Source organism: Plutella xylostella, chromosome 26, assembly GCF_932276165.1.
Source record: "Plutella xylostella chromosome 26, ilPluXylo3.1, whole genome shotgun sequence".
Lineage (NCBI taxonomy): Eukaryota > Metazoa > Arthropoda > Insecta > Lepidoptera > Plutellidae > Plutella > Plutella xylostella.
The window spans coordinates 136,807-152,191 of NC_064006.1; positions in this window are offsets into that span (position 1 = coordinate 136,807).

The following is a 15,385-nucleotide window of genomic DNA, read 5'->3' on the forward strand; positions in this document are numbered from 1 at the left end:
CGATTGAAAACAGTGCCTCGAAGTAGTAATTCACCGCTCTAGCTTCTTTTTTAGAGCTAGAGCCGTGAGCTGCAGCCATATCTAGTTAATATGGTGGATGCTCGACGGTATTTTTTGAGTGTTTGCTCAAAAATTCATTGACAATGATGATCCTTGTGCGAAAGCCGCGATATCGTAGTGCAAAATCTTTTCTCGATTTTTTTTCCACAAATCTGGCCTTCTTCGTCGAATTTGCTGTACTAAATTCTACATAACCCGCAAATAATATTATTTTCCTACCGTTTGACTTTATGGCAAGAATTCCGAGTGCACAACACCACGATAGTCATAGAAAACAGTCAACATGACTCTGACGACAATCGATAGACGAAAAAAGAAAATTCGCCACGAGTACTAAACACAACTCTGGAAACAGCGTTTAAAAAAAAGTTGTGATGATTGGATAATTTGTTGGCGTATACATATCGTTTATATGGCGTGTGTATCGTTTCTGGAGGAGCAAATTTTGAAAGTGATAAAATAAATTTGGATGAATACAAACATTTTTTGTTTTATGGATATAATCTCGATAATTTTTACACAGAATGTATTATCTCTCATGGCACGCGGGCCACTGAGAAAGGCCCGGCGGGCCACATGCGGCCCGCGGGCCGCAGTTTGTGTATAGCTGGACTAGAAGGTGAGTATGTTATCAGTAATATGTTATTATTATGTTCGTGTGATTTGATTCGTCTTGTAACTTGTATGTAAAGCCCTGTAACTATAATGTGAGTCTGTATATGTTATTATGTCTGTGTGATTTGAGTCGTCTATCTATATATTTTATTATTATTTTGTATTGTGGGGTGCTCGAAAGGCCTACCCGAGTGACTTAATAACTTCTTTTTTATACATAACAGTCCCTGCTGGTCCCTGGGCCTGGGCACTCAGCGGCTCAAGTCGTCATCAGTCGATCTGATCCTTTCACCTCGGCCACAAACCCTAGACCTGTCTAGTGTTTGAACCGACACGCTAAGAAGACTTGGACGTGGTTTTAATGACTGCCATATATCAGCGTATTGTAAACAGTGCCGTTATTGCCTTGCTTCGGAATCGTATCAATCTTACCTCATATTGTACCTGTACCTAGGTAACTGTGGGGTGCATTTTGAAAGCGCTGCTTCGTGTGGAAAGGTACGCTCCGACACACGTGCTGATTCTAATCTTTCTTTATAAAATATGTAAATGAACATTTTCATTATTTAAAAATAAATGACTACCTACCTACCGTAAGACACATCAGCAAAATCATTTTAGATTTTGCTTTGAGGATCACCATAAAATTTTTCTTTGACCAGTGAGATATAAAACCAATGGTACATTCAAAAATAATAAAAAAAGGTTTTACCCTACAAGTTATTGAAAAATCTGTTCCAAAATAATCGGTCTCAAAGACCTGGCTATGTATTATACACTAGGTAGCTAGAAGACTTTCTGCACCCCACTGTACCTAGCTTAATTGAACTTCTATTCAGCACAGGCTTATGTGTGTGTGATATATGAAATAAGTTGGAATATTCATGCGCTGGTTTCCGGTGCACTAGCAAACATTGTTGTCCCCATCTTGGTCTAGACTCTAGCCTAATGTAACTAATTCTGGGGCAGAAAAAACTACGTTCTAGGCGGTTTTTGAAACTTTATTTTTTGATAAATCTTATGTAAGTAATACTACCTACTAATTTATTTTAAAACGTAAAGTTTAAACATAATTATCTACCTATAGCTTTTTATAAAATATGAAACCTATGGTGTTGATGTTATGTAACCTTAATTTATACTTACTACATTGTTAAATGAATAACGCCTCAGCTGCAAAATATAATGTTAGCGAACATTTAGATGTAGAGGTACCTGGAATAAGTTTTAAAAGTAAACTCATGTTAGTTCGTATGTTCTCAGCACTTTGGTTCTACTGTACATGCTAATGTTTACTTATTTATGATTTGGATGTGCTATAGACGCGGAAATCGAAAGATAAAAGCGATGTTGAACTGCATAATTAACAAACTATCTAGCAAGTTATACTGTGAGCATAAGCCAGTTAGGTACTTATACTTGATTTTATACTGGAAGGAAGACTAAAACTAAATTTAAATAAAAATGTGTTCGCGAGTAGCGACCAGCGGGGGAATTCAGATGGAATTCAGTGGAAACTCTCTGGCTAACTAGAGAGCGTTTTTAGTTCCCACTTGGTACCAGAAGCGGCGACTGCAGGCGTCAAACATTTACATAGTGTCGGATCTACAGCGCCATGCGGAATATTTATGAATAAAATTAAAATTCTTTTGATACCACACCCTGTTGAAAACAAAGAATTATATTATAAAAAGCTGTCCGTTTCTGTCGCATCGCGTCGTAGCCGAAACTGATGACGTAGGCACAGTGCGGCCTTAGTACAGGAAGGTTACTCTATACTGACGAAAAACGAACGAACGAGAGCTGTCGTGCAATCGACACGTTTGATGTAACGGGATAGAGTCGTGGCTCGCACAGCAGCGCTTCGAAACTTAGTTTTTCGTCATATGGAGTGCCACTAAATATACCCCCCAAGTTATGGTATGTAGGTATACTGCCAGTACAAACAAACGGCAAAACTAAATTGTTTCCAACGTTGAGTGATTTATGAGCGAGACTTGTGAAGCAGTAAATTACAACTAAACTGGACCTGTCATAGTGTTTTTGAAACAATTTTGCAGTTAGGCTGTAGTCGGCATGCAACAAGGTCCTATAATACAGGATGTCACAAAAGCTTTTGTAGCTAGGAAGGGGATTTATAGGGGTGGTCACCAGAAAAGCTACGAAAAAAGTTCCTCTCGGTATTTAAAAAAAAAAGATCGCGACGAATTTAGAACCTCCTCCTTTTATTGAAGTCGGTTTAAAAGATCAAAATTTAAAGAAGAAAAACTGCTGCCTGTCACAGTAATTTAATGTAATTCCGTGGGTAAACTCTTCGTATGAGGTCTTCGCGTAGCTTGGTCTAGGCCCGTGTGTACTACTGTACCTAATAGCTACAGAGAGAGAGTACATGTCTATCACCGCACTGCGTGACGTCACAGGGGGCTTCTATATGGCGAAAAACGACGCTTCAGGGCGCTGCTGCTCGAGCCACGACTCTACCTCGTAGTATTAAGCGGACCAATCGCACGCCAGCTCTCGTTCGTTCGTTTTTCGCCAGTATAGAGTGACCCTTCAGCTCCTTTCACAAGTACAACAATAATCCGGGATCCCCCGGGCGGGCGTCTTCAAACTTTTCGTGAAGTTGCACCGTCAGGGCGACGGCTGATCTTCCACTGTTACACTGACTGTGTATTTGTAATAATTGCTTACATAGATAAGATAAAAAAAAAATATATGCTAGGTATTTTATTCAGTTGAAAGTAAATGATTCTTATTATTTAAATATTTTACCTATATTTAAATTACAAAAATGTATTTAATGATGCCATTTAACCACATAATACAAGTGTTTTTGATCATAATTATGCGATTTTCTATATAAATGCTTACCTATTTTTAAGGGTTTTGTTATTACACTTTATTATCTACATGTTTTCTATTCTATCGCCCAAGAATATAATATAATTATGTTTGAAGCATTAAGTCCAGCCTTTCTACACTTATTTTTATATTTGTGCAATAAAGTATTAAATAATAAATAAATAAATAAAATATAATGCATTAATTTAATGTATTTAATCAGAATTACAATGAAACCTTAGAACGATCAAGTAGCTTGCCGCTAGCTGATGCAGCTAATGACGTCCTCAACTAGGAGCAGTTGCCGAGAGCGTAGACTCCAGAGTCTAGAGTACACGCTACACTGCAGAGTATACGCTAATATGGACTCGCTCGGGTCTCACAATGAAGATGAGATGAACTTACAACTTTTGTTTAGGAATTCAGAAGAAAATTGGCAAAGTTCAAAAAGAAACAGTCATTCTAGAATAATCTAATGCAATGAGCTCGTTGGGTAGAATGTACTTTAGTTGATATACGTAACTGCTTAAAGCAAAAGTTTCACAATTAAGTAAGGATGTTAATTGAATGATGCATTTAGAATCGCCTGTTCAGTTTCTTCAAAATATATGACGTGATGCAAATTGCACTGTAAAAGGTACATATAGATCACAAATTGTCAACAAACAAAACTGAACCTAGGTATAAGATATTTTTTATAATCCTTACTCAGCTGTTAAAATGGTTTAATGAAATAACGTAAAAGAAGCTACGGAACAGACAATAGACTCATCAGAATTATAAACTAATTCGTACATGGGTACCTACCCAAACTAACCTCTGCCATTCCATTGTCCCAACAATAAACCGTACAGAGCCAAAATGTAGCTTCTACTCAAAACTTGGCCGAATGGCCGTTCCGCCGGCATGACACCCACAATACAATATTGTTTTGGAATCGAGTCGCTATTCTCAGCGCCGTGCGCGCAACATCACACGACATTAGTGGCATATGCGGTAGAGTTGTGTGACGGCGCGGTGCGTGTTTATGTCGAGTGGGTCGGGGATAGGGCCCGCGCTGCTGCAGGGCTGTGGGTGTAGTTGGCTCCATGCCAGCGCGGCAGGTGCTGGACAAGGCTCTTATATACATACAACTACATACCTACATATTATATGTAGGTATAGACCCCAAGTTATTGTTTATAATGTTTTTCAGATTATAAACTATTATCTAACAACATATAAAAATGAGCTGGAATAGGATAATTTTATTAAGTATGTGTAAATTTTTACATAACTTTAGAAGGACTCTAGCTATACATTTGCTCAAATACTGGGCAACAGTCAGCGCCTAAGAATAATTCGATTACTTACCTAGATAATCGTCTATGGAGGGCAAACCCTAGCCCACATCTCGAGTTTATCACCGAAATGCTAGATCGTTATTATCATTACAAAGAAATTTAAGGATGGCTAGTTACAAAGATAGATACATAATACATTATTAACATCCAAGACCTGAGTACAGATAAATCTGTATTTAAACAAATACCTACCTGCCCGGCCAGGGATCCAACTCGGGATCTTCGACATAGCATTCACGGTCGTCGGTCACTAACCACTGCCCCATTGAATCGTATTTTTTTTGTTGTTTCATATAAATATACACTCACGGGCAATGAAAAAGTTCCATGGAGAAAAGCACCAAATTACTTATAAACGGAAAAAGCAAACTTAATGAAGTATTCTGCGATGTTTAAGTACATGTTACGGCGCATAAGAAAATTACCATCTAAAAACGTAAATATTTTGTACAAAATTCCAATTCAATATTTTTAAAAATTGGGACCATTCGTGTCTGCATTTTGTAAGTGGAACTGTTTCTTTGCACGTGATTGTATATGGCGTGTATGCTTGGAAGTGGTCAAGTATATTTTCTAGTTGAATGGCCGCTGCTCACGCGGATCGAGTGAGTTCCGGTTCGTTTCCCGCTGAAACTGAAACGTCAAACACACGCGCGGTTCTTTTTTCAAACTTTCTCACCGGCCAGCGTGTGCTGCACATTTTATAGTTATTTTCTTTTTTTAAAGTTTCCGATATTTTTCTTAAAAATACTTTGAATGCCATTGTCGGCCTCTAGTATCACTAGTGAGAAATATAGTTAGTTAAGTTTCGTGGCACAGTGATGTGGTGTTATTGTCAGTTGGAATTTCAACCGACAAAGTTTAATTACTCGACCTAAACCTAGAATTTACAAATAAATCCCAAGATCCCAACGCTACGTTCCTACGACTAAGATCTGAAAATTGTATTAAAGAGAAATGGATACTGGATAGATAAATAATAATACATTCGTATAGTTAATTTGGAAAAACTTAAATCTAATTAAATCTGCATCAGCTGTGTATGAACTAGGCCAGAGGTCTATAGATCATGACTGTTATGGCTAGTTTACACAGTGCGAGCTAGCGTACGAGTCAGCCTTCCGAGTAGCTGCACTGCAGTAACCCGCACTGTTTGGACGTAACTTACGAGTAACTCGTACGTGCGAGTTGGTCAGTAGCTCGCATCCGAGTTACTTCAACATTTTTTGTTTTCACTCGCCTGCTTGCCCGGCAGCAACTCGCCATGACAGCGGCTCGGCCGTCCCTCGCATCGTTTGGACGCGTTCGGCAGTAGCTCGCCAGTGCCAGCTGGACAGTTGTGAGTGGAACCCGTATTTTTTACGTTACTACGCCGCGACTCGACTCGGCCTGGGACTGGGTGTCGTATAGACAGCAAAGGCGAGCCGAGCTACTGGCGTACGGGTACACAAACCGAGTAGCTGTCTACTGGCCAGGCATCAGCTCGCACTGTGTCAACGAGCCTTTAGTACAACCGTACACAAGGAACTACAAAATAGTAACAAGTTCAATAAATCAAAAAAATTCATGCTCAATAATATTAATGCTAAATGCTAGTCCATATCAAATTTTAAAGCTTACCTTATTGCGTCTATTCCCAAACTCGCGTTGTTCTATGATATTTACAAAATAATCTACGTTATTTTCGACTAATGTTCCTACTGCAGACGTTATTTTGTCCCGTGACCCGCGCAACTATTTGAAATAACGCAACTTGTGGTGCGTTGGGATGGACGCCAGTGATCACAGCCTGGTGCTACATTCCCGGAGTGCGACATGGTTCTATATAGATATTGTATCCGCGGGATCAAATACCTTAGACTGGAGGCTGTATTGACTCGGAATGACGAGGGCAAAGTGTGGTGGCGCTTGGGAGAGGCCTATGTCCAGCAGTGGACGACTACGGGCTGAGAGCGATGATAATGTGCCATGAAATGTTCATAAACATATACCATTTGTTGGAGTTGGTGCTTGCTTCTGTTGCAAGTAAGCTTTGCCGCTTACTATACTGCGTATCAGTATCAGCTCAGAGTTGTATCAGGTAAGTTATTTATCCATCACAGTGTGAACAGTAGCACAGTGCAATGATGAACTATGGATGTAATTACACCCTGTTTGATTTCACATCTCACTCTACCTATACGGGGTGTTTTACACTCTGTACTGTGCCTACACTATACTAAAATGAGAAAAGCCATTCTTTATTTCGCTAACAAATAATCTCCTAAAAATATAACACTCGTATTTTGTACGGAATATTATCTTTTGTGTATCCCTGAAGATACATTTCTTTTTTATTAAAGATCGTTTCGTTCCATTACTTTATTATGTTGATGTTGTAAAGCTGTTTGAAAGATTGTTATAGTACCTTTGAGAAAAATCCGTTATATTTTGTTAGAACCATGCAAAGTTTAATACATTTTGTTGAATATATTGGCTACCATAAGATGAAATTAAGGTCTACCTACATAATAATAATAATAATAATAATAAACCTTTATTTCAGGCATCAGTGGCCCATATTATAAACTAAACACAATACATTTTAAAAATACAAATAATAGATAACATTATATACTTAATTATATCAAAAATAAAAGTAACTTAAACTGTAGCACTAGTAACAGGGGATTTAATAGTCTGTTTCGCCTCCCTGTAGCGACGGAAAACGATTCCCGCAGGCCAGAAGTCTTTGTCCAGTAGAACCTTCTGCTGGTCGGCGGGAACCCGAAGATGGAAGGACTTGAAGTCCGTCTGCTTGGCGGACTGCAGCCTCTCGATTGCCAGCACCTGGACTGGCTGTTCGGTGCGGCCGACACTCCTCTCCTTGATATAGCGCATGATGTTGTCATGCGCCATATTCGCGTGGATGCGGGAGACGTAGATGTCGACCGTGGGCGTGGCGGCCTTCAGCGAGCAGGCGGCCGGGGCGGTGCCGCGCTTGTTGCGGTTGCGGCGACGGGGGCTCCTCTTCTCCACCAAGATGAAGCCATCCTTGTCGACAGTTGAAGTAATTATATTTACTTCAGGTTACAAAATATTTTCGTTCTAAAACCACGTTTGAACATAATCATAACTTATTTAATGTTAGATACATATGTATAATACACCTAACCAAGTTATAAAAAGGCCGAAACTGTGTTACAAGTTTCGCAATAACGTGAGCAAGTATGCTGCATGGCGGGGGGGGGGGGGGGGGGGGGTTCACTCACGTGATCGAATCATATCTTCTTATCATGTCTGTTGTAGCAAACGTAGAGCTACGCTAGACTTGGATTAGTCAGAAAGGATTGGTTAGTCAGATTAGCATTAGTCGGAGACTGCCTGCTCATGCTTATTTATACGTCCAGAAAAGTCTTTTGGGTCTGCCAGTTCGCTCTCCAGGTCTGAACCTAACCTGCCCTGCCAACAATAGAGTCCAAAGATATGTTAAGGCATTGGCATTTTCGTAAATCTAGACTAATCTAGAGCAACCCTCCAGGAGCTGGTCTTGTGATTTTGGCTTTCAATAAACACCCCCTCGCGCCCTCTCGGTCGCCTCACCCCCGCTGACGCCCAAACTACTCTGTAACCAGTTTAATGGCAGCACTAGCGAGCCGCTACGTACACGCCTTGTTACTGAATTAACTCGAGAACTTCAGCTTAACTTTAACTGGTCATTATGTCATTAGGTGACAGCAATAAGGGCCAGCCGACCCATGTATTAACGTTTAATCAGGCCAGTATACAAATCTGCAGTGTTTCCACTTTAGAAAAATATCGTTCTTATGTAATTTAGAGGCTCTAAGTTAGGTATTGTTATACCTATCTATTTGTAGCAATTAATGAAACAAGTGAAACCGTCGCCTCCAATGATTACCTACCTCGTTACACAAGCCCACCTCACACAGGTAAATGCGTGAACACAAATAACTCATGGTGGAATGGTTGATGGCGTCGGGTTGATTAAACCCACTTATTGGAACAAGATGGTGTGGAGATAGGCCCAGTCGTTAGGATGATGCTGATAGGAGGAGGGGTGACACCGACAGGTTAAATACAAAATATTCAAATGAGTATAGTAAGCCTAAAAGCAAGGACTCCGTTCCTTTTTCTATATTGGTTCAGAAGGAGGTAACTTCTGAGTCACTCCTTTAGTTGTTTAAGGTGTACTAGTGTAGTTTATTTATTAATTTCAATATTAGATTGTGATTTCCTTAACTAAGTAATATTTGTTTGACTACTAGTTATATTACTTTCAGCTTGTATAGTAAGCTGAAAAGGGATGATTAGTTTATTACCGAATATGGTTCTTGATCTAGATTTCACTGTAAGTATGATTTTCATGTAAAAATTTCATATTTTTCCATCGTTCCTGAAAAAAGTTTGTCCATCCATTATACACAAAAATACTTACATACATACTTTCTAAAAAAGTAACAAAATGTTTTTTGGTAAAATATTCGCAAAACAACGCCGTGTGGCGGGACACGCGAATAAATTTAAAATCGTTGCGGAAAAAAAACTCCTTGCAACATTTTCATCATTTTCGTTTGCGAAGTAAATCATGTCGAGCGCTTCAAGAAGAGGGCCTCATCGTATTATATCTATCGCAATCACACTGTACGGTGGCCTGCGCCTAAAAGTAATCAGGCGAATTGCAAACAGTAATGCCATCTAGTAACCAGCTTGTAAATATAAGTTGCGGGGCGGTGGTGGTAATAATAACTGATAGCATATTTAGACAACGCAATCATGGTCGGTGATAGTCTGATTGGTTAAGCATTCATCAATTGATGCGGCGGCATAAGGTCCCTGGGTTCAAGTCCTCCACTAAATAGTAAAACTATTAGTTTTTATTTTTAAATGCCTTTTAACATTCTTGATATCAGTAGTAAGCACCGATAAGTAATATTTAGTAGCCAAAGCGATTTATAAAACGTTGAGTGGAACGTAAGTGTTGTATTGTCTCAAAGAAGCGTTGGGAGTCATGATCACATATAATATATTGTATAGTTCTACCCTCAATCTTATGACAACTCAATAAATAAAAATAAGAAGTTTTAGTTAGTCGTCCGCTACATTGCACCTGACTGCTACTAACTATTGTTGATTATTGATCCCTATCAAGTGTTATTGATTAACAATCAGCTTTGAAATTTTATTTTGTTTCGCAATGCATCATTTAACGGTGATTATGAAGGCAAGGATCATTGTTTTGCATGAAGAAAATGTGAGCATTAGTGAGATAGCTCGCCGATTGCTAATAACGGTATGTCCAATGTTTTAATCATCCAAATACTATTCTGTGACTTCTAATGACACAGTAGGCGAAAATAATTAAAGTCTTTATGCTTAATTTATGTTTATTTTACAGAGGAAAACCGTCCAATTATGGATAAGGCGGTATGCTTCTACAGGGGAGATAGATAATTTAAAACGTGGTCGGAAATCTATCACGTATACCGAAGCTAATGCCCGCCACCGAGATATTATAGCAGCTCATACAGCAAATCCATTTGCCACGACTCGTGCGACTGCCCTTCAGCATGGAGTATCCATGGATGTGGTGCGCCGACATCTGCATGCAGGCGGCATTCATTGTTATCGACCAGCGAAGAAAATAGCGCTATCACCAGCCCATCGTCAAGCAAGAATAGAATTCGCTCGCCAATATTTAAATTTTAACTGGCAGGATAACATAGTCATATTTACTGACGAAAAATGTTTTAAATCAGACAAAGATGGTAGAATTTTTTTGTGGAGAACAACAGGAACACGTTACAATGAAGTTAACACGCTTCCATGCAGAACCAGCGGCAGGATTACTCTCGGCTACTGGGGCTGGATGTCCTCGATGGGTCCCGGCGAGTTGGTTGAAGTAGGGGGCCGTATGACTGGTCTCAAATATTTAGAATTGTTACGAGATGTAATGTTACCCTCGGTGCGCAATGTGTATCCTGAACCACATCACATTTACTTCGTGCATGATAACTGTGCAGTTCACCGTGCTCAAGTTGTTCGTGACTGGTTAAGGACACAATCAAATATTACTATTATTGACTGGCCCTCTAAAAGCCCCGATATCAATCCCATTGAAAATTTGTGGGGCCAAATGGTGCTTAACTGGGACCCATCCGAAGTAAGAACTAAGATAAACTTAGAAAAACTAGTGACGTCAACGTGGGAGTCATATCGCGGCCGTGATATGTGCTGGAATATGGTGACAGGCATGTCGAGACGGCTGCAAGAAGTCATGAACCAGGAGGGTGCAGCAACTCGCTATTAAGCATTTAATTATTATTATTCTTCTATTTATTCTCCTATTTACTTTATTTTGCGTTAAGTTCGTTGGGTTTCGTTTGGTTATAGAAAGTGAGTGATGTTATTGTTACAATATGTAACATGTTGATTCACTTCACTTAACTATATAAGTATATATGAACCATGTTATCTCTGCACAAGTTATAAATCGGCCATACTCAAATTATTGATTAGGTAACTCAATAAGTATACAATATTATTGTCATGTGTAGTAAATTGTTAATTGCACAGGCGGAAGGGTGGTAAAGATTGTGAAAAACCTAACTGACTTGTTTTTATATGCTACGTTTTGTCATTCACCGTGACATTTTCAAATATGGAAAAGAACATAGTCTAAATGTTAATCTCATAGTTGTCAATTTCAATAAATATTATATTAATCAGTATTTCAATCTAAACATTTTTTTAGTAGTTTTTATTTTGTAGCAGAGTAATTGTGGTTCGATTATAGTTAGTATTTATATTTAACTCAAGCATGTTAATTAAAGTCAACTAAGTAATATTCATGTTTTAATATTTTAATAAAAACTTTTTTTTAAATTTGGTTTTAAATAATAACAAACCCTTAATCGAATTTAAAAATTAAAAAAGAAAGTAAAGGACACTTCTATCATATGATCTTTAAAGTCACAAAAAACAATAACAGGATGCGAAGTAAGTATCAACAAATTCGTAATAACTCATGCGGCACCGCCGCGCCACGCCTTAACAACTACGCCACAGTGACTATGACGAAATTGTATGAAATTAACTACCTAATATACACAGTAGTAAAAACAGCGAATATAAACCATATCGTACTGCTCAAACACTCTCTTATAGAACAACAACATGCACTCATCAAAACACACGTCCAATACGTTGTAGTTACAAGGTTTATACTAGATGGCATCACTGTGCGGACCGTGCCTGCATACTTTTAGGCGCAGGCCACTGTACATCATCAGTAGCTATGAAAATATTCATGTTTTCATCACCAAGCGCACAATCACAATGTAAAAACGCATTTAGCAGCCTAACTACTATCGCACCTATTGTGAATTGGCCAATTACAGTTGCTTGAAGTTAAACTATTGTAAGATTCAAAGCTATAGCTATCGATATCAAAATACTAAAATAAGGCTCCAAGTTTTACAATAAAGACGAGCGTCTGTTGATTAATGATCGTTTTTTTTTCGTTTCATTAATCCTTTAGCGCCCCGTTGCGAACATAAACATTATATTGAATCATCAATTCCCTTGCCATACTTACCCTGAGACCATTAGTCAATAAATTGATCATAAACAAAAATTAATATACCTTCTTCTCGAAGTTAATTGAATATATAATTGAGTGTTTTAGACTAGGGGCCCAAAGATCGCGAAGTCCAAACTAAGTAACATAGAAGAAATGTGTCAAATCCCATACATTTGAATCCGAAAATCGTTGTCAAAACAAGTTTGAAGTTCGGAAAGCTATAGTAAAAACAAATACGTTTTATACCAATAACGATGGTATTTTTAGTATATTTTAAAACATAAAATTCCTCTATGCATCAATGTCGATAAGAGGCAACTGAGACAGCTTCTATTTTGCAAAGTGGACGTGGATGGTAAGTACTGGCGTCGGTAAGATGATATGACACAGGCGGGGGCGGGGGCGGTAGCGGGGGCGGGGAGGCACCACTCTTGCCACGCTATTTTATCTAAACTGCATATTTGAAAGGCACGGTTTAGGAAATATCGAGGCAAATTCTGAAACTACAGAGCGAAAACATTCTTCCTCCAAATTGAAGTAATGTAGAATGTTACTAAATGTGTTTAGAATTTGGTGAATAAAGCGGGTCGCATTGTTTGTGTGGTTCAATTCTAAACCCTTAACAATTTAGACTGAGATAGTCTCATGACATTTTTGGTATGCCCCAAAGTCCCAAACTGCAAATATGTAAAGCAGGCATAAAATGTCTTATACTCGTATATCAGTTTTTAAATATACGGTTCACAAAATATAATAAATGTTTCAGTATACGGCAATATACTTAGATATAATACGGCAGTTAGGAAATTTGTCACAATAGTATAATAATACCTTATAACCTTTTTTTAGTACTTACATCTTGTATATTCATCACGACCCATTACGTCCCCACTGCTGGGGCACGGGTCTCCTTCCAATGAAGAAAGGGTTTAGGCCTAGTCCACCACGCTGGCCTAGTGCGGGTTGGTGGACCCCAACACAAGCGAGCTTGTGCTGAGAGAGTTGTCGGGTAAGTGGGCAACCCGACTGTCAGATGTTTTCAAGCCGCCCGAAGGCCTCTGACTAGGCTAACGACTGCTACCGAAGCAGCAACCGGGACCCACGGCTTAACGTGCCGTCCGAAGCACGGAAGCGTCCAGAAAAGCACCACTTGAATTGGTCACCCATCCAATGGCTGACCGTGTCAGTTGTTGCTTAACCTCAGCGATCAGTTACGATCACTGAGCTCCGCTCGACTACGGACGCTTCTTAATATTTCTTAACATCTTGTATATGTAAGTCTAGAATAGAAAACATCAGTCGTACTAACATACATTGAGGATATCTCAGAATAAACCATCATCAGTATGTGAGGGTCAGGTCAAGTCCACATTACACGGCCAGCTACAAATGTCTATGCTCACATATCCAATGCAGGCCACCTCAGCGTTTCCAAAGCCGGCGGATTACACTGAAGACCAAGCGGATTGCGTCCAAGATAGTATCAGAATCGAAATGTTGGCCGGAATACGCTCCCAGCATGTCGGCTCGTGGCGATCCTGGTCACATGTAATGTTGGTACTAAATAGATGCTCCTAAATAGTTTGCATACAGTTGTGCATTCCTGGTTAAGCTTCCGAAATCTCCGCTAATCGTCCAAAATGACTTAATGCGAGATACGTCAAACACACTCACGGGCAATGAAAAGGTTCCACTGAGAAAATTACCAATTTACTCCTAAACGGAAAAGGCTAGCTCAATGACGCCTTCTGCAACATTGAAGAACATTTAACAGAGAATCAGGATATTAAAAACTAACAATGGTAATATTTTGTCCTTTTTTTTAAATTCAATGTTTGGAAAAATTGGGGTTGTTAGGTGTCGGCATTTCTCGAGTGGAACTTTTTCATTGCCCGGCGGTGCATTTTATGTTTTTGGTCTCATTCTCAAAAGTGAACTTTAGGAGAGAGCAAAGTACATATCTCATACGTTTCGTGCTTCTTTCTGCCGTCAAGTTACATTCTGGGTCAGGCACTGTTAGCTTTATCATAGAGTCAACTACTATAATGTGCTATAAAGTGAACAGCTCCCATGAGGTCACCATTACGGCACGTAATAAGCATAAATCTTTACAGCCTCTAAGGTAAGGCTCAGAAATGAAAACAAAGAAACTATTTTATGAGATCTTGCGGCTTTTTATAGGAAAACATCACGAGTATATTTATAGCGCATTTATTATAGTTTGATTCGGGAGATAGTAGTAAAAAGTTGTATCGAATACAGATAAAAACTATGAATCTATATCTGTATCAACGTTATATTATATGAACCTTGTATCAAATATATTTTGTTTATAAGGATAGTTTTTTGTAGCTATACTTACGTAGGTCTTTGCTGGCCAATTTTATTATATTTTACATGTTGTTTAATTTTGTGAGTGTTATACAGTTATACGAAGATTATAATTATTATTTTTAAATTATATTCAATAATCTCCAAAAACAATGAATACACAAAGAATACAAAGTTATTCCGCCGCAACGTCTAAGTAAACGGAACAAGAAGACAATCATAAAACCAAAACCGCAATCCCCGAATACAATATTAACATATAAAATGTGCCTCGCTCAGCAATACATGCGGCGTGAGCGGAATACATCGCCTCATTCAGATACAAGTTTACACATCGACCTTTGATCAAGAGTATGTACATGGAAATAATACGCCATTGTATAAGCCTTTCTATTCGTTTGCATTGCGTAACTTTATATATTGTGTAGGTATGTTGATTTATGAGCTTATAAATTAACTGTGAATAGATAATTCTTATTTTAAGTATTACGCGCTAAACAATGCATTAGTGGCTCGTAGCATCGTCGTAGCATGCGTACTACGACGACGCTACGTGATCGCGTAGCAAGTGTGCTACGATACTACAAGGTTGCGAAGCATAGATTGTAAGTTAAAG